Source organism: Symphalangus syndactylus, chromosome 5, assembly GCF_028878055.3.
Source record: "Symphalangus syndactylus isolate Jambi chromosome 5, NHGRI_mSymSyn1-v2.1_pri, whole genome shotgun sequence".
NCBI lineage: Eukaryota > Metazoa > Chordata > Mammalia > Primates > Hylobatidae > Symphalangus > Symphalangus syndactylus.
In genome coordinates this window covers 127,520,788-127,533,315 of record NC_072427.2, presented here as the reverse complement: position 1 = coordinate 127,533,315, position 12,528 = coordinate 127,520,788, and positions in this window count along the sequence as shown.

The window sequence follows — 12,528 nt, the reverse complement described above, 5'->3', positions numbered from 1 at the left end:
CTGCAGCCTCAAACTCCCAGGCTCAAGTGATCCTCTCACCTCAGCTTCCAAGTAGCTGGGACCACAGATGTGCACCGCCATGCCCGATTTTTAAAATTTTTGGTAGAGACAGGGTCTCCCTATGTTGCCCAAGCTGGTCTTGAACTCCTGGGCTCAAGCAATCCTCCTGCCTTGGCCTCCCAAAGTGCTGAGATTATAGGTATGAGCCACCATGCCAGGCCAGGCCTGAAATCTTTCAGCGCCTGAAGACCCTTTGCTCAGAAGTTCTAACTCACTGTGGCCCACTGGCCCACAGCCTGGGCCAACAGTGGGTGCCGTTTTAGAGTCCTGGGGATGACTTGCTGGCCTCCAAAATTTATTTATTTTACACATTTTTAGGAGTCAGGAAACAATCCTGAACAAGATGCTTTATTTCCCTTCACTTGCTCACTGATTCTTAAAAGTTCTTTAATACGGGGGTCCCCAAACCGTAGGCCATGGACCAGTACTGGTTAGGAATCGGCCACACAGCAGGTGGTGAGGGGCAGGTGAGTGAGTGAAGCTACATCCTTTTTGCTTGCTTTACCACCTGAGCTAAGCCTCTGGTCAGATCAGCAGCAGCATTAGATTTTCACAGGAGTGTGAACCCTATTGTGAACTGCACGTGAGAGGGATCTAGATCACGAGCTCCTTATGAGAATCTAATGCCTGATGATCTGTCACTGTCTCCCATCACCCCTAGATGGGATTGTTTAGTTCCAGGAAAACAAGCTTAGGGCTCCCAGTGATTCTACATTATGGTGAATTGTATAATTATTTCATTATATATGACAATGTGATAATAGAAATAAAGTGCACAATAAATATAATGTGCTTGAATCACCCCAAAACCATGCAAAAAAATTGTCTTCCAAAAAACCAACCTCTGGTGCCAAAAAGGTTGGGGACTGCTGCTTTTAACAGAGTACAGGACCCACATGGGCTACTTTCTGTTTTTTGTTGTTGTTGTTGTTGTTGTTCATTTTTGTTTGTTTGTTTTTTAAATGGAGGAGTCTTGCTCTGTTGCCCAGGCTGGAGTGCCGTGGCACAATCTCTGCTCACTGCAACCTCCACCTCCCAGGTTCAAGCAATTCTCCTGTCTCAGCCTCCTGAGTAGCTGGGACTACAGGTGCACACCACTACGCCCGGCTAATTTTTGTATTTTTAGTAGAGATGGGATTTCACCATGTTGGCCAGGCTGGTCTCGAACTCCTGACCTCAGGCGATCCGCCTGCCTTGGCCTCCCAAAGTACTGGTATTACAGGTGTGAGCCACCATGTCTGGCCCCCATGTGGGCTACTTTCCGACTTTAGTTTACAGTGAGGCAGCCGATTCAATTCTTATTTTTTTATTTTTTGGTGCTCCAGGTGAGGCTTGAATTAGGTTTCTTAAGGATAGGTTTTGATCAGGCTGGAGAGAGGAAAACTGGAGGACAGAGCCAAGGGAAAAGAGGTAGGGCTTTGGCTCTGAAGACGCTCTCTGTTGCCTTCCTATTCATCTGTGCTGTTCTCCCTCAGGACAGAGCCTGCCTCTATCATGGCCCCTCCTCCCCATGCCCCCATTTCACCAGGTTGGGCCCCATTCCCTCGTTCACTCTGGACAGTGATTTCCTGTGGAAAGGTTTGGGTTGAAACTGCTTGCTGAGGTGGAGGGGAAAAGAGTGAAGCAAGGAGGTGACTGTACCATTGCATTCCATCTTGCAGGCCGCCTTCCAGTTTTTAATGCCACAGTCAGCAGACCCGCCACTTGGAAAGGTTCTTGAGAACTCAGCCCGTGGACTGAATCCTGGGCGGATTCGGTAACTTCAAAGCTGGCGCCAGCCTGGCGGCCCTTCCCTGCTATTAGAGTTATCTTAATTTATTTCAGGAGAACTTCGAATTACAATACACTTGTCTTCATTGCAGCACTGTTAATGGAAGACATTTTCAGGAACTGGAGCAGCCTCTTGAGATGTGACTTTGGGGACTGACTCAGTCCCGCAGTTGCAATGCCTCTGCCAGTGTCTTCTGGGGTTTTAGGAGGGCCTGGGGCAAGTCTAGAACCTACCTACTTTATTGTGACCCTAATTGAGAAAATACCTGTCTGGATTCACATTAAGATTTCTACTCAACAGCAGTTGGGCAAGTTGCTTTACGTCTCTACGGCCCCATTTTTGTAAATAAGGTTTTTAAAAAGCCGTAACTACTTCACAGAGGTTTGAGAGGACTCAGTGAGATAATTCATGGAAGGCCCTTGGCTCAGAGATTGGCACTTAGTAAACTCTCAATAAAGGTTAACTGATATTAATAAAAACTGAGGCCAGGCATGGTAGCTCATGCCTGTAATCTCAGCACTTTGGGAGATCGAGGCAAGGAGGACCACTTCAGGCCAGGAGTTCGAGACCAGCCTGGCCAACATAGTGAGACCTTGTCTCTATTTGTTTATTTATTAACATTTTTTTTTGAGATGGGGTCTCACTCTGTCACCTAGGCTGGAGTGCAGTGGCATGATCTCAGCTCACTGCAACCTCTGCCTCCTGAGTTCAAACAATTCTCCCACTTCGGTCTCTCGAGTAGCTGGAACTACAAGTGTGCACCACCATGGATAATGTTTGTATTTTTAGTAGGGGTGGGGTTTCGCCATGTTGGCCAGGCTGGTCTCGAGCTCCTGAGCTCAAGTGACCCTCCTGCCTCAGCCACCCAAGTGCGGGGATTACAGGTGTGAGCCACCACTCCCAGCTGACCCCATCTCTATTAAAAGAAAAAAAAATTACCTGGGCATAGTGGTATGCACCTGTATTCCTAGCTACTCAGGAGGCTGAGGTGGGAGGATCGCTTGAGCCCAGGAGTTTGAGGCTGCAGTGAGCTATGATTGCACCACTGCACTCCAGCCTGGGTGACAGAGCAAGACCTTGTCTCAAAAAATAGTAATAATAATTGAGTTTTCTGATATTAGAGCATAGAGCGTATTAGAGCACAGTTTCTATGAGCATTTTCTCTCTCCCCTGTAAACCTTTGTCAAATTCCACTGACCCTATTCAGTGCTCTGACACAGAGCTTGACACCATCTCACTGATGCATCAGCATTCTTGGCTGGGCTCCATGGTGCCATGTTCCTGTGCTGGCCTCTCAGGCAGGTAGCATCCAGCTGGCCATGCACATATTTACAAAAATATTACTCCTCAGAGTACTATTTGTTTTTATTAATTTAATTTTATTTTAGATTCAGGGGGTACCTGTGCATGTTTGTTACATGGGTGTATTGCATACTAGTGGTGACTGGGCTTCTAGCATACCTATTGCCCAAATAGCGAACATAGTACCCAACAGGTAATTTTTCAACCCTCTTTCCCCTTCAGCCCTCCCCTCCAGAGTGCTATTCTTTGTCTAGTATTTCTTTCTTATCTCCAGCAGTGTTCCTAAAAGATGATAATAATAATAGTAGTAATAATATCTAACACTTATTAAGAGCTCCTACGTGCTGCAGACCTTTCTGAAGATAAGGGATACTGAAGTAGGGTGTGGTGGCTCACACCTATAATCCCAGCACTTTGGGAGGCGGAAGTAAGAGGATTACTTGAGGCCAAGAGTTTGAAACCAGTCTGGGCAACATAGTGAAATTTCCATCTCTACAAAAAATTTAAAAAATTAGCAAAGTGTGGCAGTGCGTGCCTGACTCCCAGCTACTCAGGAGGCTGAGGCAGGAGAATCGGTTGAGCCCAGGAGTTCAAGCCTGCAGTAAACTATGATCATGCCCCTGCACTCCAGTCTGGGCAACAGAGTAAGACCCTGTCTATAAAATAAATAAGTTAATTAATTAATTAAATATAGGTAAGAGATATTTAGAAGATCAATTAAAAAAAAGATAATACCTTAAATGGAGAAAATGTATTTATCATTTAATTTGGCTATATAATTATTAATGAATAAATTAATAATTTTTTTGTTGGGAGGCCAAGGCAGGCGGATCACAAGGTCAGGAGATTGAGACCATCTTGGCTAACACAGTGAAACCCCGTCTATACTAAAAATACAAAAATTAACCCCGGCGCGGTGGCAGGTGCCTGTAGTCCCCGCTACTCTGGAGGCTGAGGCAGGAGAATGGCGTGAATCCGGGAGGAGGAGCTTGCAGTGAGCCGAGATAGCGCCACTGCAGTCCGGCCTGGGCGAGAGAGCCAGACTCCATCTCAAAAATAAATAAATAAATAAAATAATTTTTTTGGTTTGAACTGTAGTTATTTGGCAAAAAGGCTTACTTACCTACTTATAGTCAGTAAATTTGCCTCCAACGACCCCTATTAACTTATTATGTAATATATAACTTATTGTATGCAATATACATATAACGTATTATATGCAATAGACCTGAACAGCAATTTTCCTTGGAAAATGGGCTATATCATCCTGTGAGTTTTGTTAATCACAAAGAGATCTCCTTTTGACAAAAAATTCAAACTTGGGACTTTTCATTTGGGAAAAGGGGCTCCTTCTAATTTCTCTTTATAAGACAATCAATGTCACAGACATCATGTTCATTTCCCTTGAGGAAAAAACAGCTCTTGACAAGAAGAAATATGGTATCAGCAAAGAACCTGCTGCTCCAAATTTGTTAAAAACCAGACTAAATATTCTGTTTCAATTTCTAAATCAAATACATAGGATACACTGGAATCTATAAATTCATGAGTCAAGTATCCTTGAGCCTTGTCTCAAGTAAATTTTGTGTTTTTTGTGAAGTATACATATATTTCACTTGCTTAGAAACAAAGTTGAGTTTCTAAAAGATCTTTCCTTTTTTTAACTTTTATTTTATTTTTTTTTAGACAAGGTACAACTCTGTTACCCAAGCTGGAGTGCAGCGATGTGATCTCAGCTCACTGCAACCTCCGCCTCCTGGGTTCAAGCGATTCTCATGCCTCAGTCTCCCGAGTAACTGGGATTACAGGTGCGCGCCACTATGCCTGGTTCATTTTTTAAAAATTTTTATTTTTAGTAGAGATGGTGTTTCACCATGTTGACCAGGCTGGTCTTGAACTCCTGACCTCAAATGATCCACCCGCCTAGGCCTCCCAAAATGCTGGGATTATAGGGGTGAGCCACCCTGCCCAGCCTTCCTTTTTTTAAATTTTATTTTAAGGTCAGGAGAACATGTGCAGGTTTGTTACATTAGTTATTTTTCGTGATCCTCTCCCTCCTCCCACCCTCCTACAGGCCCCAGTGTGTGTTGTTCTCCTCTATGTATCTATGTGTTTTCATCAGTTAGCTCCCATTTATAAGTGAGAACATGTGGTATTTAGTTTTCTGTTTCTGCCTTAGTTTGTTAAGGATAATGAATGGTCTCCAGCTCCATCCATGTCCCTGCAAAGGACATAATCTCATTCTTTTATTTATGACTGCATAGTATTCCATGGTGTATATGTACCACCTGATCTTTATCCAATCTGTCATTGATTCCATGTCTTTGCTATTGTGAGTAGTGCTGCAATGAACATACACATGCATGTGTCTTTTTTGTGTGTGTGTGAAACAGAGTTTTGCTCTGTCGCCCAGGCTGGAGTGCAGTGGCGTGGTCTTGGCTCACTGCAACCTCCATCCCCTGGGTTCAAGCAATTCTCCTGCCTCAACCTCCCTAGTAGCTGGGATTTACAGGGGTGCGCCATCATGCCCCGTTAATTTTTGTATTTTTAGTAGAGACAGAGTTTTGCTATGTTGGCCAGGCTGATCTCGACCTCCTGACCTCAAGTAATCCACCTGCCTCAGCCTCTCAAAATGCTGGGATTATAGGCGTGAGCCACCATGCCCTCGTGCATGTGTCTTTATTATAGAATGATTCATATTCCTTTGGTTACACACCCAGTAATGGGATTGCTGGTTCGAATGGTATTTTTGTCTTCAGATCTTGGAGGAATTGCCACACTGTCTTCCACAATGTTTGCACTAATTTACACTCCCACCAACAGTGTATAAGCATTCCTTTTTCTCCACAGACTCATCAGCTTCTGCTATTTTTTGACCTTTTAATAATAGCCATTCTGACTGGGGTAATATGGTAAAAAGATCTTTTTTTAATGGTCAAATTTGCACAGATTAAAGTAAAATAAAAACTGTGTTGTAGTTGCGAATTAAGTACTGAATATTTGCATCCCGTCAAAATACATATTTTGGAGCCCTAACCCCCAGTGTGATGGTATTTGGAGATGGGGGCCTTTCGGGGGTAATTAGGTTTAGATGAGGTCACCAGGGTGAGGTGTTAATGATGGGATTCTATGACCTTACCATATGGCTGGGCACCATGGCTCACACCTGTAATCCCAGCACTTTGGGAGGCTGAGGCAAGAGGATCAAGGCCAGGAGTTTGAGAACAGCCTGGCCAACATAGTGAGACTCCATTTCTATAAAAAAAATAAAAAAAGAAGAGAGATACCAGAAAGCTTACTCTTCCTCTCCACCATATGAGGACAGAGAGGAAGCACTGTCTAAAACCCAAAGAGAGCCCTTACCAGAACCTAACCATGGTGGCAGCCTGATCTTGGATTTCCAGCCTCCAGAACTGTGAGAAAAAATGTTTTGTTGTTTAAACCATTCAGTCTATGGTCTTTTGTTATGGCAGCTAATATACCAATAAACTTTCCAAACCAGGTTTCTCTTTTGTTGGATGTTTTCACATGCAATTAGTGTTCATGCTGAAACTCTATGACCTGGCTGCCCATTTGTTTCTGGCCTCTAGGACCTGAGAACAGATTTGACTTCACCAGTCTGGACCTCTGTTCTCATGCCTTAAATATGGCCTCGGGCAGGGGTGTCTAATTTTTTGGCTTCCCTGGGCCACATTACAAGAAGAATTGTCTTAGGCCATGTATAAAACACACTAACACTAATGACAGCTGATGAGCTAAAAAAAAAAAAAAAAAAAAAAAAAAATCACAAAAAAATCTCTTAATGTTTTAAGAAAATTTAGGAATTTGTGTTGGGCCACATTCAAAGCCGTCCTGGGCTGCAGGTGGCCTGTGGACACAGGTTGGATAAGCTTTGCCTAGGGGTTCCTGTCTGGCTCCCTCAGCCCAAACTCAACCCCAGCCAGCCCCTGGTCCCACCCTGATGAGCTTACCTCTGGCCTCCAGGTAAAGGATCAGAAGATGAGATTGCATCAGGAACCTAGAAGTTACAAAGAAACAAGGAACACGGCATGGTAGGATAAACATTGAATCTAAATTTAGGAAAAGAAAAAGAGGGGAGAGCCACAGGAAGGAGGAGAGACAAGAGAGAAAGAATATTTATTTATTTATTTATTTATTTATTTATTTATTTTTCCGAGACAGACTCCCAGGCTGGAGTGCTGTGGTGTGATCTCGGCTCACTGCAACCTCCGCCTCCCAGGTTCAAGTGATTCTTCTGCTTCAGCCTCCCAAGTAGGGGTGATTACAGGCACCCACCACCATGCCCGGATAATTTTTGTATTTTTAGTAGACACGGGGTTTCACCATGTTGGCTAGGCTGGTCTCGAACTCCCGACCTTGTGATCCACCCACCTCGACCTCCCAAAGTGCTGGGATTACAGGCTTGAGCTACCATGCCCTGCCAGAAAGAACTTTTATTAAACATGCACCAGACAGTGTGTCAAAGGCTTTCATTTAATTATTTTATTTAATGAATGACTTAATTTCATTTAGTTCCACAGCTCTGTGAAAATGCCATTGTCATTTTCCTTTTAAATGTTAAACAGTTTGTCCAAAGGTTTTGCCCTAGGTGGTAAATTTGAGATTCCTTGGGGTAAAACAAACACCTCCGTGGGGCTACAGAAGACGTGGACATGGCAAGCTAGATTTCACCTTGATGATGAAGAACTTGTGTATCCAGGTTCTTTCCACTGCCCCAGGCTGCCGTGGCTCATCGTTAGCTCTGCAGCCTGGGGAACAGGACTTCACCACCCTGAGGCTGCATTTCTATATCTTGAAAATGAGGGAATTGCTGGATATTGTGGCTCATGCCTGTAATCTCAGCACTTTTGGAGGCTGAGGTGGGAGGATTGCTTGAGCCCAGGAGTTTGAGACCAGCCTGGGCAGCAAAGTGGGATCCTGCCTCTACAAAAGCGATAAAAAGTCTGTCAAGTGTGGTGGCACATGCCTGTAGTCCCAGCTACACAGAGGCTGATATGGGAGAATCCCTTGAGCCAGAGAGGTTGAGGTTGCAGTGAGCTGAGATTGTGCCACTGCACTCCAGCCTGGGCAACAAAATGAGACCTTGTCTCAAAAAAAAAAAAAAAAAGAAAAGAAAAGAAGAAAGAAGGCTGGGCGTGGTGGCTCCCACCTGTAATCCTAGCACTTTGGGAGGCCAAGGCGGGCGGATCACGAGGTCAAGAGATCGAGACCATCCTGGCCAACATAGTGAAACCCCGTCTCAACTAAAAATACAAAAATTAGCTGGGTGTGGTGGCACACGCCTGTAGTCCCAGCTACTCAGGAGGCTGAGGCAGGAGAATCACTTGAACTCGGGAGGCGGAGGTTGCAGTGAGCTGAGATTGTGCCACTGCACTCTAGCCTTGCAACAGAGTGAGACTTTGTCAAAAAAAAAAACAAAGAAAGAAAAGAAAATGGAGGAACACAAAAATATTTGCCACACTACTTCAGAAGGCTAGTGTGAAGATCTGCTGTGTCAGTGTAAAGGAATGAAATGCATGGGAGGCAAAAAAAACCCATACAGATTCACTTCAACATCTGGTCATACTTTCCATTCCAGCGAGGTTGCCGTACAGCTTGGGGAACATAACATAAATCAAGTGATAAGAATACATATGTGACTGAGGTATTAGCCATCTGGATGTGACCAAATTCCTCTGGCCTTCTGGGGGTACCTCATCCTTCAATATTTAAATAAAATCATTTTGAACTCACATATCCTGTATGAGAAAAATCACCATCACTCCCAGTATTTCTGAGAATTCTTTATCTTTTCAGTAAATAACCTTTACACACTTTTGGTGTGCTAGGTCCTAGGGTCTCTGCTGTCATGGAGCTTCATAGCCAAAGAACCAATCAAGGTAATTTGCTAAACACAATTCTCGATGAGGAATTCTACTGTCACTTTTTTTTTTTTTTTTTGAGACGGAGTTTGGCTCTTGTTGCCCAGGCTGGAGTGCAATGGCTCAATCTTGACTCACTGCAACCTCTGCCTCCCAGGTTCAAGTGATTCTCCTGCCTCAGCCTCCCAAGTAGCTGGGATTACGGGTGTGTGCCGCCACACCCGGCTAATTTTGTGTTTTTAGTAGAGACCACATTTCGCCATGTTGGCTAGGCTGGTCTCGAACTCCTGACCTCAGGGGATCCACCCGCCTTGGCCTCCCAAAGTGCTGGGATTACAGGCGTGAGCCACTGCGCCTGGCCCTCTACTGTCACCTTTATACACACTTCCCCCACACCAGGCTACTTTAAAAGACAGCAGTATGACAAACAGTAATATTAGAGAGGAATACAGAAGATGCCATATCATTGACACATGAATAGCTCAAGCAATAAAAGAGGACAGTGAGTTCACAGGGGGGTTGAACTGGAGTCCAGAGGCTTTCAGGAAAAGGAAGGTCCTGAGTTGAATTTTAAAGGATGAGTGGTACAGAAACAGGAATAGAGGGGGAAGGCACAGGAGGCTGGGGGAGGAGTAGTAAAGAGTCATGATTAACAGCAAGGACTTTGGACACAAACCCAGCTCTGTCACTTGCTCACTTGGTATTTTAGCAAATCACTTCATTTCTCTAAGCCTGACTTTCCTTATCTGGAAAACAGACAGTAATGGTACCTACCTTAAAAGTTTGTGGTCAAAGTTAAATGAGAAAATGCATGTAAAAGTGCCTGAAATAGAAGAGAACAATCTAGCTTAAGGGAAAATAAGAAGTGAAGGATCTATATTAGGATCATTACACTTTAATTAGTAATATATATATATATATATTTCTTTGAGACAGGGTCTCGCTCCATCACCCAAGCTGGAGTGCAGTGGCAGGATTTCGGCTTACTGCAACCTCTGCCCCCGGGCTTAAGCAATCCTCCTACCTCAGCCTCCCGAGTAGCTGGGACTACAGACATGCACCAACACACCCAGCTATTTTTTTGTATTTTTAGTAGAGATAGGGTCTTACCATGTTGCTCAGGCTGGTCTCGAACTCCTGAGCTCAAGTGATCTGCCCGCCTCAGCCTCCCAAGGTGCTGAGATTACAGGCATGAGCCACCATGCCCAGCCATTAGCTAATTATTAAAATAATACTTTTGGATCACCTGATACAAGCTACTTTTTCCCTGTACTTTTGTTCTAGTTTAACGTTTCCACCAATATTGTAGGCAGATATGATGATCATAAATAAAATCATTTTGAATGCACGTCTTCTGTATAATGAGAAAAATCATTCTCACCCCTAATATTTCTGAGAATTTTTTTTTTTTTTTTGAGACGGAGTTGCTGCTCTTGTTGCCCAGGCTGGGGTGCAATGGTGCCTCTCAGCTCACGGCAACTTCTGCCTCCCAGGTTCAAGTGATTTTCCTGTCTCGGCCTCCTGAGTACCTGCGATTACAGGCACCTGCCACCACACCCAGCTAATTTTTGTATTTTTAATAGAGATGGGGTTTCACCATGTTGGCCAGGCTGGTCTTGAACTCCTGACCTCAAGTGATCCACCCACCTCGGCCTCCCAAAGTGCTAGGATTACAGGCCTGAGCCACTGCGCCCGGCCGCTCTAGAATTCTTTATCTTTTCCACTTACCATCTTGCCTTCTTATACCTTGCAGGGCCCTCCCTGACAAGCTGTGCCACAGGGACCTCTGGGAGGAAAGACCGCCTCCAGAACACCTGTAAGGCCACCTCAGTCCTTGCTGAGCTAAACTGGTGACCCAGACAGCACTATGGGCAGAGAGCACTGGTCATGTGCTCAGTTCTAGAGCTTCAGTATCAACAACAAACTCCTACAATTGTAGCCTTACCAGTCTGTGGAGCTGAATCTTCATTCTCTATTTACTGAACTTCCTGGGAGGCTTCTGCGAAAGGCAGATGACAACTCCTTTTGCAGAAGTGAAAATTGAGGCTCAAGGGAACTAAGTACTTCCCCAAAGTCTCTAGGTCCCTTTGCCCACAGAACCTCTGACTCCAAGTTTTTCCACTCCTTCTGTAAAACTAAAACAAAACAAAACAAAAAACTCCAAGAGGGATTAAACCCTGAAATGCTTAATAACAAATAGTTTGGTGGTGGGTTACTTCCTTATAACTTGTTTTCCAAACAAGGGTAGACCTTCACCAGTGGGATAGAATGAGAGTGTCTAGAGGGAGGATCAGGAGTGGGAGACCAACACCAGCTTCCTTAGACTTTGTCCACTTCACATTTAGCCGTGGAAAATAATTAGCCAACTATAAATCAATAAAGAATACTAGATGCCAGACTTTTCTAATCAGAACCCAACCCAAAAGTCTCCGAGGAAGTTCAGCAAATAGAGAATGAAGAGTCAGCTCCACAGACTGATAAGGCTATAATTGTAGGAGGTCATTGTTGATACTGAAGCTCTAGAACTGAGGACATGACCAGTGCTCTCTGCCCTTAGTGCTGTCTGGGTCATCAGTTCAGCTCAGCGAGGACTGAGGTGGCCTCACAGGTGTTCTGGAGGTGGTCTCTCCTCCCAGAGATCCCTGTGGCACAGCTTGTCAGGGAGGGTTCTGCAAGGTATAAGAAAGAGAGATGGTAAGTAGAAAGAGATGAAGGAAGGCCAGGTGCGGTGGCTCACGCCTGTAATCCCAGCACTTTGGGAGGCCAAGGCAGGTGGATTACCTGAGGTCAGGAGTTTGAGACCAGCCTGGCCAACATGATGAAACCTCGTCTCTACTAAAAATACAAAAATTAGCTGGGCATGGTGGCAGGCGCCTGTAATGCCAGCTACTTGGGAGACTAAGGCAGGAGAATCACTTGAACCTGGGAGGTGGAGGTTGCAGTGAGTCGAGATCGCACCATCGCACTCCAGCCTGGGCAACAAGAGCAAAACTCAGTCTCAAAAAAAAAAAGAAAAGAAAAGAAAGAGAAGAAGTAGAGTGAGGGAGAGACAGAGAGGAGAGAGGGAAGGAAGGAGGTGGAGAAAAGGAGAATCAGATAGAGAAAGAAATTAGTAGCAGGATACAAAAGCAAAGGACAGGGCTGATGTGGTAGCATGCCCCTGTAATCCCAGCGAATCAGGAGGCTAAAGTGGGAGGATATGGAGGATGGCTTGAGCTTGAGAGTTTAAGGCTGCAGTGAGCTATGGTTCTACCGCTGCACTCCAGCCTGAGCAACAGAACAAGATCCTATCTCTAATAAATAAATAAATAAATAAATAAATAAATAACAATAAAAAAGTAAACAGAGGGCAGGAAAGAAAATAGAATCCCCAATACCAGGACAGAGCACTTGTAGCTCCTTAGGATTTGCCATATTCTCTCTCATTTTGCTTTCTGTGGCTAGATAAATTATATTTAGTTGATCTTTCAGTGAGGTGTCTACAAATGCTTTGCTGAAAAAGCAGGCTCTCTA